The 15,634-nt window shown below is 49.0% G+C and overlaps 1 protein-coding gene across 1 annotated transcript in view; it reads left to right on the top strand.

The window, feature by feature from the left end:
- The first annotated feature begins 1,283 nt into the window (after nt 1-1,283).
- EFCAB6 (EF-hand calcium binding domain 6) overlaps nt 1,284-15,634 on the top strand; it is a 207,689-nt gene continuing 193,338 nt past the window's right edge. The window contains 2 exon segments of the mRNA XM_032492388.1: nt 1,284-1,408; nt 2,668-2,877. The gene's annotated coding sequence lies outside the window, so the exon portion shown is untranslated.

The raw sequence follows: 15,634 nt of genomic DNA, 5'->3' as shown, positions 1-15,634 counted from the left end.
ATTTTTATGAACAATTATGTTTTCCAAAACAAAAGAATTAGTGAAAAGAAAGTTTATATTCTTACTAATCTCTTTAATATCTGGCTTAAAAGAAGACAGCTGGATTCTCCTGTCTTCTTTTGCATTCAATCTGTTGCAGTATCACACATTATGTAGCTCCTGGAAAACCCTACTGTACATTCGTGAGGAAATTTGAGTGAAAAGGCAAGTAACGTCTTAGTATTACTCTGAAGATAGTTTTGACAATAATGGACTCTCTGAAAGGGTCTCAGGACACCCAGGGGTTCCCAGACGACACTTTGAGAACTGCTGTCATAAGCAGAGAAGGCAAACAGGGATAGGATTTAGGACACAAGTGGCGGAACTGGCCTCTGTGAAAAGCAACCCTTCATCTTTTGGAACAAGAGCAAAAGAAGAGATGGGACCACAGTGGTTGTGAGACAACCTCCCTCCGTTTCCTATCTGTAAAATGGGAATAACCATAGTACCTCCCTTGTAGGGCTGTGGGGCTATTATGAAGATTTTAAAAAAAGATTAAATGACACGTAAAGTGCTTAGATGAATGCCTGGTAAGGGAAGTGATTACAAAGGGCCAGGGACAACTACTATTATTGCTATTATTATCATCGACATGACTTGAGCTTCCACTCAGCCTGTGAGTGTGGGTGAGGGTTGGCTCATTTGGTGACTATCTACGGAACTACCTATGTGACGGCCCGACAGGGGATGAGAATACAGGGGTGGGCAAAGCAATGCAGTGCTGCCTTCACTGGGTCTCCTGGAGGGGCCAGCAGGACACAACCAGACACACTAATTAGTGCAGCAATCACCATTAAGGGCTAACATCTAGGAAGGGCGCAGCACGTGGTCACGGATTTGGATACATTCCTCCCTTCAACCTGACACCAGGCTCCGAGTAGGTACACTTGGTTTTTACAGGTGAGGAGTCTCCTTTGTAGGAAGGGACTGGCTTCCCCGTGGCCACGCGGCCCGAAGCCGTTCTGTGGGACCCGTCCAACCCAGCTCGCGCGGCGGCCACGTTAACAGAGACGCGCTTCCACGACGCCCGCTGCCCCAACCCCGGACAGGTGCCCGCTGCCCCAACCCCGGACAGGTGCCCGCGCTCCCCGGGAAAGAACTTCCGGCGGAAGTTCCTTCCGCGGGGGCGGAGCCACTGGGCGGGCACGGCCGCGCCTCTCCGCTGTCACAGCGCCGCCGTCGATTTGGCCAATCAGCGCTCCGCTTCTTGCTGGGTGCGGATTGTTCTCCAATCATCAGCGAGTGTCGTCGTCGCTCGGGCAACAGCGTCCTAGCGGCGCCTAGTGGGCTGGGCCTCTGCGGCCGGGGACCCTGGGGTCCGCGCGCGCGGATGTCGCCCCACGAGGCGGAGGATTGAGAAAGGGCCGGGGTAAGGTGGCGCAGCCTCGGCGAGCGCGCGCGAGCCCGGGGGGCCGAGGAAGGCCCCGGCGGGCAGCTCTGGGGATCTCACAATCCCGGGACGCGGAGCTTCCCCTCCTCCTCCGTGGCATAGGACCGGTGACGCGTTTGCTCGTTCCACACGTGTGTGTGTGGCGCGCCTGCCTCTGCCATGAGCCGTTGCCGGCTCTTGGGCTCCTGCAGTGACTAGTACCGTCCTATTTCTGTGGGGAAGGCCGACTACACACAACGTGGAAGGGGTGAACCTCCCTCCCTGCGTCTCTGAGTGTCACATCGTTCCACTTTACACAATGTTTCATGTCCCTTAGTTCATTTGCCCCCACAGCAATCTTTTGAATGTTAACTCTGCCTTATAGATAACGACTTGAACCGTATGGGGTGAAGGGAATTGTCCCCAAATCACACAACTAGGAAGGTGCAGCGCCAGAATTCAGACTCAGCACTTCTCTCTCAAGTCAGAACCTCTGGTCTTTCTGGAACATTCTTCTTCCTCAGACTGCACAATTTAGCCCTGCCTCCCTCAGAAATTTCGTCTGGAAGCAGTCTGTGAAATGTTCAGAGGTTGTTTTAAGAGTATTGGCCAAACCACCTCATATTTCCTTTTCCTTGTCTCCTGAAAAATCTGCCTTTCAAGATGGCTTGTTCGGATTCTTACTTCACTTTCAGGAAGAGTGATTTAATAATATTTCTCAAGTTGTATGTGCCCCTAAATGAATGGACTTAGAGAAATGCTGTAAAAATTTTTTTGAATTCCACATACTTCATCTCTTTCTTTTATCCATTGTCTTCAACAAACATTTACTTGGCTAAGTTCTGGGGATTTGAAAGTGAATCAGACAAGGGCCCTTTGATTATCTGTGATGGTATTTGCCTCCCACTCAGCCTTCCTGCTGGCTTTATGAGGGCAAGGATTTATTTCAGTTACTTGCAGTCTCCCTTTCCCTACACCTTCAGTTTAGTGCTTGGCTCAAGGTAGGTGCCTTAGATATTTGTCAAGAAATGCTTACCTGATGGATAGCACAGGGAACTATATGCAATACCTTCTAATAGCCTATAATGAATAAGAATGTGAAAAGGAATATATATTCATGTACATGTATAACTGAATCACTATACGGTACACCACAAATTAACACAGCATTGTAAACCGACTAAAGAAAAAAAAGGGAACGCTTACCTGAGACGTTAAATTTGCTGTCCATTTTGTCTTGTTTCCCTGCCCTTTTCCAGCTGACAACCTCTTCCTGTGCAGCGATCTCTACAGCGCCCATGCTGTGACCCCTCCAGCTGACTGGCACATGGAGACAGCCAGCTCCAGGAGGTTGCTCAGCAGTGTGGAGCCTGCCCAGAGCAGGAATCCACTGGGCGACCATTGGCTGTTAAGAAGACAGTTGCTTTAATAAAGCCTCTTTACAGGTGTGTATCGAGTGGATGTTTAAGGTCAGTAGATGCTGAGAATCATTGAAGTTTTTCTTGGATGACTCCTTCCCCTGCCGGGATTAAAAAAATAAGCTGTTTAATTTAGATGAGAAACTGAGACAAGAAGTGAAGAGTTGCTTTCTTCCTTTAAAGACCACAAATGAGCTGACCTTTTTGTAAAGGATATTTATCTAAAAATACCCCAAATCTAGGCTTGTACATTATATAGATTGGATTCTTGTAATATTTGAGCATTAATTCACTTTCAACACAATACCATCTAGGAGAGCCACACCATTTAGAAGGAGGGAAGGACTGCGTTTAGAAAACTGTGAATAGAAATGACGTATGAATGTGACGCACTTCCAGTCCCAAAGAGCTTTGTTTTCCCACCTTTTTTCTCTGGGTTTTGACCTTTTACTGCAATTTCCTTTTGTTCAGTTTGTTGTCATTTCTCTTCGTCTGTGTGTCTGCAGTGTTGCTGCTTCCGCTCTTCTCAGCTGACACTGATGAGCACGTACTATGTTCCGGGTACAGTTTGGGGCCTCACGTACCTTTTAAAAGTTTCTGCCTCACTTCCTGCATATGAAAAAGTAATTACTATTTTCATTTTATAGACGAGGCAGCAGGGATGCAGAGAAGTTGAGGGGCTACAGAGGAGATGGATGGAGGCGTGTGGCTTCTGCTCCAGGACCGCCTGGTACCAGGGCCTGTGTTCTTTTTTTCCTTTTTAAAATTTCTATTGGCGTACAGTCAGTTTACAATGTTGTATCGATTTCAGGTGTACAGCATACTATTTCAGTCATCCATATACATACATATTTTCCTTTTCATATTCTTTTTCATTATACGTTACTACAAGATACTGAATATAGTTCCCTGTGCTATACAGTATAAACTTGTTGCTTATCTATTTTATGTATAGTAGTTAGTATCTGCAAATCTTGAACTCCCAATTTATTCCTTCCCACCCCCTTTCCCCCGTGGTAACCATAAGTTTGTTTTCTATGTCTGTGAGTCTGTTTCTGTTTTGTGAATAAGTTCATTTGTGTCTTTTTTTACTTTGATTCCCCATTTAGGTGACATCATATGACATTTTTCTTTCTCTTTCTGACTTACTTCACTTAGAATGATGATCTCCAGGTCCACCCATGTTGCAATTGGCATTATTTTATTCTTTTTTATGGCTGAGTAGTATTCCATTGTATAAATATACCACAACTTCTTTATCCAGTCATCTGTTGATGGACAATTAGGTTGTTTTCATGTCTTGGCTATTTTAAATAGTCAGAGTCTGTGTTCTTGACCAGTATTCTCACACCCTCAAATGTGTGTGTACTCTGAAAGTCCTGCTGAGGCTTTGAGGTGACTAGTAAGAATACCTACAATGTGGTAAAATGGGGAAGGAACTTCAGGAGGAAAGGGAGCACTCAGATCGTCTGTGGTGGTTAACACTGTTGGGCCACACATTTAGCTGTGAGCTTCTTTTTTTTTTTAACTGGATGAAAGATTCTTTAAATTTTGTAGTGCTTTACAATTTTCAAAAGTTTCCCACACATGATTTCATATAATCCCATAATAACCCGTTTCCCCTACGTTGCCCTCCCCCTTCCCTTTCTCCACTGGTAACCACTAGTTTGTTCTCTCTGTCTGAGAGTCTGCATTATTTTTGTTGTTGTTGTTTTATTAGCTGTAAGCTTCTTGAACTCAGGAAAGGGAAAACTAAAAAAAAAAAAAAAGAAGAAGAAGGAAATTGAATTTATTTTGCCCAGGAAAGTAAGGCATTTAATTCCTTTGGAAAAAAGAAAGTGTTGCTAACACCTGTGTTTCAAGGATATTTCTCTCCGGGTCCATCACCAAGCCCAGGAAGGCTGGGGTGACTACTTAGGGACAGAATGTGGACGACTACATTTGTATGGAATTTTTGAAATGAAAAATTTTTGAATAGTAATAGTTTTCAGGAATACCTTCTGAATTTGGTTTTTCCCCTGGGAGTTTGTAAATGGTCCTGCACCCTGGGTTGGTTCCAGCCGTTTGTTTGTTTATTTACGTAACAGTGATTTATTGAGCATCTGCCATATGCCAAGCCCTGTCTAGGCGTCGGGGACCCTGCAGTGATGGTCATGTCACTGTCCTGATACGCCAGGTGCCTCCACTCTCATTTTTCCTACTGGGGTGTTTCTGGGCTGACTTTGGTTTGCCTGCCTTTGTTGCCCAGTGAAACCCGGAGACGACCCTCAGGACCTTACACTGTAACTGCCTACCTGCCTTCTTCTCCAGCTCTGTCTGGTTTATCTTTCTGTACCTTCCCAGGACCTAAAATTAATAACAGCTGTCCAGTAGTGAACACAGCCTGCTGTGTGTCAGGCTCTTTAGATACACTGTGGTCCTGCCACAGCCTTTGGAGTGTGGCGCTTAACTGTTTGGGGTCACTTGTCCCCTGAGAAAGCCATGTATGCTTACTGTGGAAAAATCATCTCACACTTTTGCATTTAATCTCAGAGAGTTTGCAAATCTAAAAATGCACACACGGAGCTTGTCCCTAGATTCTAAATGAAGATTACTTGCCTTGATGAGAGAGATTATTTCCATGTTGCAGATGAAGTCAGGAGGTCAGGGTCAGGAGGTCAGTTAACTTGCCAGTTTGCATTGTAGATAGTGGAACCAGTTTGACTCCATGTCTTCTTGACTCCAAACGCTTTGTTTTTCCACTATCCAAATGCAGAGATGCTCAGTAAATGAGTGAGAGAGTTTAAAAGGGGAGCTTTAGAGAGTACGGGTCCCAAAATACGACAGAACATCCATTTGCTATCAGAACAGACAAGGGGAAGGTTTTTCTCAAGTATTTGGGTTTAACTGCCAGTCTTGTGTGTTGCTTGCAGCTTTTTCGTTTTGTCAAGTGACAATCCCCACCCCCACCACGATACCAGTTCCAGCAGTGCTTGCTTCTGATGCCATTTCTGTTTGGCTGTGCACGGTTCTTACTCTTGTGTTGAACTGTTTTCTCTGGCGGCCAAGGCGCATGGATGGCACTTCTGTTACGGTTCTGATATAAACAGCATGTGTTAAAAACTGGACATCAGTCCTTACCTGGCACGTAGATCAGTGAACTAGCTTTCTGACTGTGCTTTTGCCTGTGGCTAAGAAGTTGTCTGATGGTCTGCAGCTCGGTGCCTGTTAGGGGGTCCCTGGTTTCTATAATCCTTGCTGATTTCTGCCTTACGGTTTTGATGTAACCATATTCACGCGTGTCTCAGAATTCTCTTTAATTAGAGAACCTGCGCTGAGGGTGAAGTCAGGTCAGGGACGAATGAAAGAACTCATCGCAGTGCCTTGCTCACACTCAGACATTGTTCAGCTTCCAGAATCAAGGGTGAAGCTAGCCCATGCTCCTCGGCCTTGCCGTGCCGGGTGCTAGCGGCTGTGGGCTGTGGTCCACGGAGAGCAGTGATGAACGGAGTGCTTGCCGTGCGTCAGGCTGTGTGGGAGGTGCTGGGTTTAGGAAGGTGAGTGCAGCTGATCCCCTCCATGGGAGGGGCTCAGTGATGAGCAGGGGCCACAGGTAAACAGCCAGGAGAAAAGTCTGAAAGCAGAGAATGAAAGGGAAAGTAGATGTGGGACTAGACGGATGGGCTGGGAGGGTTAATGCTTTGTACTTGGTGTCAGCCTGGCCCCCTGGCAAAGTGGTGGGAATATGGGCTCCTTTCGCCTTCCTCTCCTTTTCTTTATTAAGTAAAACAACTGGCAGAGTGAAACCCAAAGACCAAGTTCTCCGTGAGGGCCTGGTCAGCTTTGTTTGAGGAGGACAGGAAGGCGTCACGAAGGAGGGGGCTCTACCCTCAGTCTCGAAAGGTGGATTGAAGTGTGGTGGGAAAGGAGGAAGGAGAATTCCAGCAAGAGCATGAACCAGTCCTGAGAGGTGAGGAGCCACGTGCTGTGCTCATCCGGACGCTGCGTGTAAAGGCAGCGCGCCGGGAGCCGCGGTGTCTGGGCGCGTCTCCTGGGGCAGGTTGCCAGCCATGTGAAGGATCGTCTGCTGACAGTTAGGAGCGCAACTTCAGTCTGTCTACCCAGGAGGAGTAGTGCATGTTTGGGTTTATTTTAATTTAAAAAATTTAGGTTCACAAGAAAGTTGCAGTATTAGTACAGTGAGTTTCTGTGCGCCCCCAGCTTCCCCCGGCGGTAATGTCTCACGGAATAATCGGAGGCCACTTAGGGTGCTGCCATTGCTACAGAGCTAGTGACAAATAGAGGCTTTATTCAGATTTCACCAGTTTTGACACGCACTCATTTTCCCCTTGGTGCATAATCGTATGGAAGTTTAACACACGTATGGTTTTGCCTCGCGCGAGTGTCAGCCAGGGAGCAGCATGACTGTATCTGCGCTTTAGAAAGCTACGTCCTGGCGGCAGAGGAGAGTGGGTCAGAGGAGAGTCAGAGGGAGCGGTTTAGGGGGCTGCTTTTGGAGCCCAGATGAGCGAGGGTGAACAGGGGTAGGGACGTTAGGGGTGGGGCGGGGCGAGGATTCCGTGTAGGAGGTGTTCTCCAGGGAAGAGCCACGGTTCCTGCTGGCTGCTTAGAAGGACGGCCGGAGGCCAGAGCCGTGGAGAAGCAGGCATGTGACACCATCAGGGACTTTGGTCTTAGTAGGAAGCAGTTGGAGTTCTTAAAGCACGGAAATAGCACAAGGATAATGACTATCCTGGCTGATGTGAGGAGAATGGAGGGGGCCACAGTAGGGGTGAGTGTGTGTGTGTGTGTGTGTGTGTGTGTGTGTGTGTGTGTGTGTGGCATTGCAGCGTGTATGTTTGAGATATACAAATAAGGGTGGTACCCATATAGTGTTGACATAAAGTGTCTCCATCCGAGAAACCTAAAATTTAGTGTGAAATTCATGTACAGGACCCGCCTGATGTTTTCGACCCAGTTCTCCAGTAACTCACAAAACCGCTTGATAGTTTTGCAGACCCAAAGGCTCCGTTCCCTGTGGCTTGAAAAGCTAAAGAAGAAAAGTCATCTAACCCTATTGCTCTTATTTTTCAGAATTTACAAATTCAGAAATAGTTTATCTTGAAGGAAATGAAAGGAAATAGCACCAAAACACACCTTGCTGTGCTCAGCCGCACCGCACCCACAGCACCAAGGCCGGGGGGACGCTGCTCCTTCCCGGCTGCCTGAGTGTCTGACAGGTGGGAGGAACTGGCCAGGTCACTCCACTGTGCTGGGGGAAGGCCTCGAGAGGAGGGTGCTCCAAAAGGTGGTCGTGATTGCGCGATCGCTTCCATGTGTCTTGTTTTAGTTGCTTCCACAGCAAGTGTGCTCTGAACACTGGTTCTCAGGCTACAGCTGTTTGGGAACACCTGCGTTTATTATAGCAACAAGCACCACGTTATACGTGTCACAGCTGGACGTCCTGAACTTGGTGCTTGACAGCAGGTGTTAGACCACCCGGTGAACTTGGAAAATGATTCCGCCTGCCTCCCCCTCGGCGGGGCCCGCAGGGCCGCTGGGCAGTGCAAGGTCACACTTCCTGCTGTAGGTGGCAGCAGCCACCCAACTTTCTGTTCCTGAACTCGGGCTGGGAAACCATCCCAACTTGCGTTTGTGGCGCCCGAGAACTGGCTCACTGGCTCAGGCCTGGCTGCACTATAAATAGGACGACTTAAACACTCCTTGTCGGCTCCCAGGAGCCGGAGCGGGATGGTTTCCAGCGACTACATGTTAAAAGGCTGCCAGTGACACGGTCTGTGAGAGGTGAACTGGTGTTTGACGGCCGACGGTGTGTGGTGGTCAGTGTTTTCTAACCCAGCTTGTTTTTCTGTTCCCTGTTGCCCTGTCCGGCATCACACGAGGTGTGGGGGAGTCTAAAAATACTCATAAGGGGGAGGGAATTTCTGAGGCCCTTTCTGCAGTTAGATTTTTGCATCCATGATAGAGAAGCCACATTATGAACAAAACAAAATAAGCCTTTTCTTTAGGGTCTGTATTCTGGGGCAGCAGGCATTCTTGCTGATAGAAATGATCACGAAACCACAACACTTAAATCAGTTAAACTCAAGCATGATTTTTTGGCCTCCCTGTAATCAGATGTGGTCCCTGCTCTCCTGACACTGATGACCTCACAGGGAAGATAGACATGAACAGTCAGAAGGGTCATGGGTGTTAATTAAGGAGACCTTTGACCCTGGTCACTAGTTCTCAGTACAGGGGATGAGAGGGAGAAATCACAGGAGGTGCCGAGACTTCTGCCTGGGATGGCTGGAGGGAGGGTGAAGATCTTAAATAAGATCCGGGAGTGGAAGGATTGTGTGTGTGTGTGCGTGCACGGGTGTGTTTGTATATGTGTGTCTGGGGGCATATGTGTGTGTGTGTGTATTTGTGTGGGTGTGTGTGCTTTGGGAGGAGAGTGCTATGTGAATGACAAGGCTGTGAAAATCCTTCATTAATCTGAGAAATACTCGTGGAGCTCCAGGGACATGCAGGGTCTCCGGGGCAAGGGTACAGTGGTGTAAAACCGCTGTTTTGTTTCATGGAGCCTGTAATCAAGTTTCTGCTTTCCCACATAAGAGTGTAGTGACCAGCTGTGGTCAGGGCAGTGCCGGGGAAGGACAGGCTGGGATGGGAGGGTGTGGCCGAGGGGAGCAGTGTGGCCTCTGAGAAGGTGATGTGACAGGCGGACATGGAGGTGAGAGGGGTCGGCTGAGGAGTGGGGAAGGATCTGGGCAGAGGGGCCCGTGCGGCTGAGGCGAGCAAGGAGGGAGAGGGAGCGGCAGGGGCTGCCTGGTCGGCCCGGCGGCATGGTAGACGTAACGTGCTGTGATACGGTTCTTAAAGAGCATCTAAAACAGAAAAGGTTGCTGTCTCCACTGTCCCGAGGCCCTGTACCCCTGTCCACATGTGAAAATACATTCTTAAATCGCTTTGTTTATAGTGTACCCCCCACTGTACCTTTTCTCTTAACATTGTCCTAAACATGTTTTTATGTTGCGACATAGTCAGTATAATTATTTATAGTTTTGATAAGTCATCACCTGATGAAAGCAGATAACTTTGAGAGGTTTGTGATATATTTGGGGTTGATCTCTAGGCTGGCGTGGGTGTGTCTTGTAGGGGGTGTGGGTAGCCTGGAAATTTATGCTGCAGGAGACGGTATTTGTGAAAATGAGCCTTGGGAGGAAGGTGAGCGTCCGCGAGGGACTTGAGGAGACCCCTGCGTCGGGGAGACCCTTGGCGGGTGGAGGCTGTGGCTCAGACACGCCAGGCTGCCGGCGGTGGAGGCAGGTCAGTTTATAACCATGGATTTTTCTGCTAAATTAAATTCAGATGACTGGCTAAATTGTTTTTTACGATACCCTGTCATTTGGAATGTATGTGTAAATCAACTTGCATTCTTATAATTCGTATATTTAGAACAGTAGACTAGGGGTTGCCAGCCGATTCTAAGATCTTAAGCGAATATGAACCCGAGATGGGGGAGGCGGACTGGGCTTCACGTGTTGGTGTCACGAACCCCAGAATCCTAGAATTTGATTAGATATTTATGTAAATAACCGGCTTTTGACTTTCTACCTATTCTTGTGAGTAGGTTGCAGAATTGTTAGACAGGTTTGCGAATGCCAAGTATCCATTCTGGAGACTTAACGGATTTTCTTATCACTCTGTGAATCTGTACAGGCTTCGCTGTTCTTATCCACGTGCTTATGTGGGAGTGCGCACACCCCAGCCACGTGCACCTGGCCAGTGCACACACGCACGGTCCTGGCACAGCTGGGCACAAAGCCCAGGGTATGTTCAGGCGAGTTTGGGCCTTGGCCTCATGAATAAATTTGGCTTTTCTCTCTGGTGTTTCATTTCTCTGTCTCTAAAAATCAGGATAACAGTATCTAACTCGCCAGGCTGGTGATTAGCCCGTGGCCGGCGTAATAGGCGGCTGCGAGGTTAACCTAGTAGGCTCACTTAGATGGAACATGTGCCGGTCTTTTAACTTCATTTGGATGTCAAGCAGGGAATTTTACACAAGAGCCTCCTTACAAACTATAGACTCATACTTATAAATCAGCTTCAGGTTCTCCTAAAGCAGGGGTCCGGCTTGTTAAAGTACAGAGGGTGGGGCACCCACCCCCAGAGTTTCCCACTGGCCAGTCTGGGTGGAGCCCAAGAATCTGCATTTCTAAGACGGTCCCACGTGGTGCTGCTGTTGCTGGTTGGGACCACATTTTAAGAACCACTGTTTCAAAGCTACCTGTCTGCTTCAAGAGACGTTTAAAATTAATTTTTAAAAATGGAAAATAAATGCATATGAAAAAAGAATGGTATTAGTAACAACAGAAAACCATGTTATCTCTGCTTGAGGAATCTAAAAATGGAATAGCTCTTTCCCCGCTTGGGGTGAACCGATGATGACGTCTCTGGGGCAAAGGCTTTGACCCCTGAGATGGGGTGACGTACCTAGTCCACGCTCTCATCATCCCTAGGAAGATGGGCGCCACCGGGTTTTCGCGCACTCCGTCAGTGTGGGTGGACGTGCTGCGGGCATACCTTGTTCCTGTTGTTTTAAAACGTGCTGCCGCTTTCTTTAAATCCCCACTTAGGCGGCAAGCTCCCTGAGGGGGCCAGGTGGGTCACACTTTTCCTTCTGTTCTTCCACTCGCTAGTGTGTGGCCTGCGGTGTTTGCTGAAGAGTGAAAATGCTTACACCAAGCGTGTTTAGGTGGAACCCTCAGAAAGGCTCCGTTTTCAGAGCTATCCAGATTTGGCACTTTGGAATATTCACATTGTAACTGAAGTCTCACTCGCTTTTATGATCCTGCAATTGGTAGAAATGAGAACTGGAGAAGACCCAGCAGGTCACCCAGACCACTCTCCTGCTGGGAGAGGGTTACTCCCCGCCGTGTGCTCGGTAGACGTAGGAGGAATTACTTTTCATGCGATTATTATTTTTCTCTCATGCCGTCTTCAACTAAGTGTTTCTTGAATTGAATCGCTTTGTATTCCAGTAATAAAATGCACAACAGGCAGTACATTTCTGGGTGATTATCTCACTCCTCAGGTGGTGTAATAAGGCATGAGGCCAAAGCCCCGGCATGCCTTATTGTTATTAGGAAGGGAATTTATGGATAAAATAAAGAAAGCAGTTGTTTGCATCACCGGTAACGGCCACGAGGAATGCAGTTCCAGTGGATCCGGCCCCGGTGCTGGGAGAGCAGGTGAGGCAGGAGGCCAGTGTGTTGACCATGCAGGCAGTGCCGGTAGCGAGACTCGCCACTGCCTTCAAGGGGCTTGTTAATTTTGCACAAAGCAGCAGGAAAGCCATGGCCATTGGCAACAATGCGAACCTGATACCTGGGGAGAGCCCTTCTCTGGACCCAGCTCTGGGTCTGGCGCTGTGTGCCCTGGGGAAGTTGCTTGCCTGCTCTGAGCGCCCGTTTCCTCACCTAGGAAATGGGATGGCAGTGGCGAGTCTCTGGCATGGGGAGGCTTAGATGATGGGTTTTTCTTGAATCTTAAGCACATTTGCTGACTCAGAGTGAGTCCCCATTAAATGCTAATTGGATCAGAGTAATTCTTTCCCTTCTTAAAATTCTTCATAAGCCTGAGTTTCTTGTCTCTTAACCTCTTCAGTCTGGTCCAGGTGTTTCACCTGCACGATCGTTCCCGTCACCCTCAGGTTCCTTCCTGAACAACATATGGTCCCGTGTCACCACTTCCCTCACATACACCCTCACCCTGCTCTATCACACTTTTTTTTTTTCAAAACTCTGACCCAAATTAGACCCACCTCACCCGCCTCCCCTTGCAGCTGAACACAGCTGGAGAAAAGCCACACCGGCGCCAGTACAGGCTCTTAAGTTCCTGTGCTCGGCCCCCGATGGGCTCTTCGGCTCCTTGACAGTCGTGCTGCTCCTCCCACCCTCTGCCTGCCTTCCCTCCGAGACGACCGTTTCATTCCGTGTCCTCTCTCCTCCGTCCTGAGACGCCTCCCCCCATCCTCCCTTGGTGCTGATGACCCAACTCCCGCTTCACTGGAGACACCAGCAGAAGAGATCAGCCACCAGCTCTCCTCTCCGGCTCCGTAGTCACACGCCCTGCCTTTTCCTTTGTCACGCCACGTGAACTGTCCGTGTGCCTAGGAAAGGCTCCGCGGCAGACCTGTGGGGACGGCCATCCCCTCCCTCCTCTCCTGCCTCGCCCCTCTTGGCCTCGCAGCTGGATCACGATCGTGAGTGTTCACACGTGCTCCTAATTCTCCTGTCTTAAAGAAGTTTCTCCTTTGACCCCCTCCCTCCTCCGGTTATCACGCTGCACCTTTACAGCAGAGTTCCTCCAAACGGTGGTCTCTTCCGCTGTCACAGACTGTTCTCCTGTGAATTTACTGGAACTCACTTAGACAGGCTTCCTCCCAACCACCCAGTCCACCAGTACGGCTGCTGTTAGGGTCATCGGTGGCTCCCGCCTGGCTTAATCCAAAGGGCAGTTCTTGGTCCTTATCTGATGCGATTATCGCTGTAGCCTTTGACACACAGCATCGCCCCCTCCTCCTTGAAACGCTCTGCACTTGGTTTCCTGGACACTCCGTCTCCTGTGCCTCCCCCGTGGTTGCCCTCCTCAGCCTCCTTTGCTGGTTCCTCCTCACCCCGCTGAGCTCTGATTGCTGAGTACCCCAAGCTCAGCCCTGGCATCTGGTTTTATACCTATTTTCTTGGTGGGCTGATCAGGAATCATGCCTTTACACACATTGTATGCTGACAACCCCCAAACTTCTGTCTTCAGCACCAGTCGCTCCCCTGCACTCAGGCTCACATACCCAGCTGCCAGTTCAGCATCTCCACCGGGATATCTAATAAGCGTCTCCAATGTACCATGTCCAGACGGAGTTCTGGATCTTTCCCTTTCAACCTGGTCTAGCTGCAGTCTTTCCCACCTCGGTTATCCACTCGACTCAGTCTTTCTCTTGCGTGCCAGATCAAACCTGCAGGGAGATACACTGGCTCCTCCTTCAGAATGTATCTAGAATCTGATCATTTCTCAGCACTTCCCCTGAAGCACCCTGGTCCAAGCCACAGCTTCTCTTGCTTGGATGATTGCAGCAGACTTGTGGTTGGTCTTCCTGTTTCCTCCCTCACCTTTGTAGGTGTGTTCTTGACATCCAGCCAGAGGAATCCTTTAAGGTCTGTTCTTGACATCCAGCCAGAGGGATCCTTTAAGCGCGAAGGCCAGATGGTAACCTGTGCATAACCCTCTTCTGTGTGTGTAACCCTCCAGTGGCTTCACGTGGCTGAGTCTCACAGAAGCCCACGTGCTTGTCCTCCATCGGGCCCCCTGCTGCCTCTTTGTCCTCCTGATGGTTTGTTCCCTTTCTGGTTTCCTTCAGCTCTTTGCTCAGCGTCTCCTGTTCCCCTCCTCTGCCCCCTTTATCTCCACAGCACTTACGCACGTGTATAGTTCACTTACTTTGTTCATTCTGTGTCTCCATAACTAGAATATAAAATAAGGTCCATGATGGGGTCTGTGATTTTGCCAGTCTTGTTTACTGACCCCCAGGCTTCTAGAAGGGAGCTGGGAGCTTTTTAGTACATTTGTTTTGACAGTATGAGCATGTACCAAGCCACATTCTTTTGGAAGTTTACCTGTGCTGTGATTCTAGGTGTCAGTTCATCAGATGCATCGACGTGAGGAAGGGTGTCGGGGGGGGGGCGCTGTCAGCCTCACATGGTGTCAGCCCCACAGGGACCTGCGAACCAGAGGCGGGGACTCAGGCGGCCCAGACGGACGTCGGGCTGGGCAGCCAGGGGCACCCGTGTGGGTTCCTCACGCGTTAGGAAGTTCTGATTCATGTCTCCGACCCTGCAAACCTGAGTCCTCAGACCGAGTGCTTTAGAGGTGTTGCCGGGCCTGACCCTCCTGACTCGTGTCGTGCCGGGCACATCCCTCTATTTCTGAATACCATTAATTATGTACTTGCATTTAAATGTGAAGCCCAGTAGGAGAATTTTTTTTTTTAATCCTGAGAAGAATGGCCAAGTTAGGAGCCCCAGACAAGTGATGGCTATAAAACCGCCCTGTGGAGCTGAAACTTAGACTTCTTAACTTCCTTGAGGGAAGAGAGAGTTTTATTTTCTTGCTCTTATGCTGAGAGCGACCAGAAAGAAATGAGTGAAAAATTTCCTGGGGTTTCTGAAACACCTGTAAGCCACAGACTGGCGGAGTCTGCAAGTTATAAATTCACAAATGCATGGAGTACTGTGGCGACTGTGGTTGACGAGAGTGGGGGGCACGGCCAGGTTCGCTCTCACAGTTGGGGGGTGCCTCAGTGGGACCCCCTAGTGCCCGTGATAAACAGGGCACCCCCGGGACTATCTCTGGGATACAACTCAGTGTCTGGCTTTGGCCTTGCTTCCTCTAAGGTCTCCTAATCACATTTTCAATGACCATCAAGTAAACATATTATCTTAAAAGTTATTGAAAAGGCCCCCTCCCTCTAGTCAAAGGTGCCCAGCGAGCGACTTCCCTCTCTGCCCACCAAGTGATGCTCCAGCCTCTCGCCTCCTCCTTCCCTCCGTCCCCTCCTTTTTCTACTTGTGATATAATTCACATGTCATGACATTAAATCCTTCTCAAGTATACAGTTTAGTGGCTTTCAGTATATTCACAAAGTTATGTGACCATCACCCCCAACTTTTGTTACCCCGGAAAGAAACCCCATATGCATTAGCAGCCCCATTCCCCTGCTTCCAGCCACTGGTAGCCATGAACCTACTCTCCGTTTCCACAGATGTAC

The sequence above is a fragment of the Camelus ferus genome, chromosome 12, assembly GCF_009834535.1.
Source record: "Camelus ferus isolate YT-003-E chromosome 12, BCGSAC_Cfer_1.0, whole genome shotgun sequence".
In the NCBI taxonomy this organism is placed as follows: Eukaryota; Metazoa; Chordata; class Mammalia; order Artiodactyla; family Camelidae; genus Camelus; species Camelus ferus.
The sequence above is the reverse complement of the archived record's forward strand: the minus strand, read 5'-3'. Positions and strand labels throughout refer to the sequence as shown.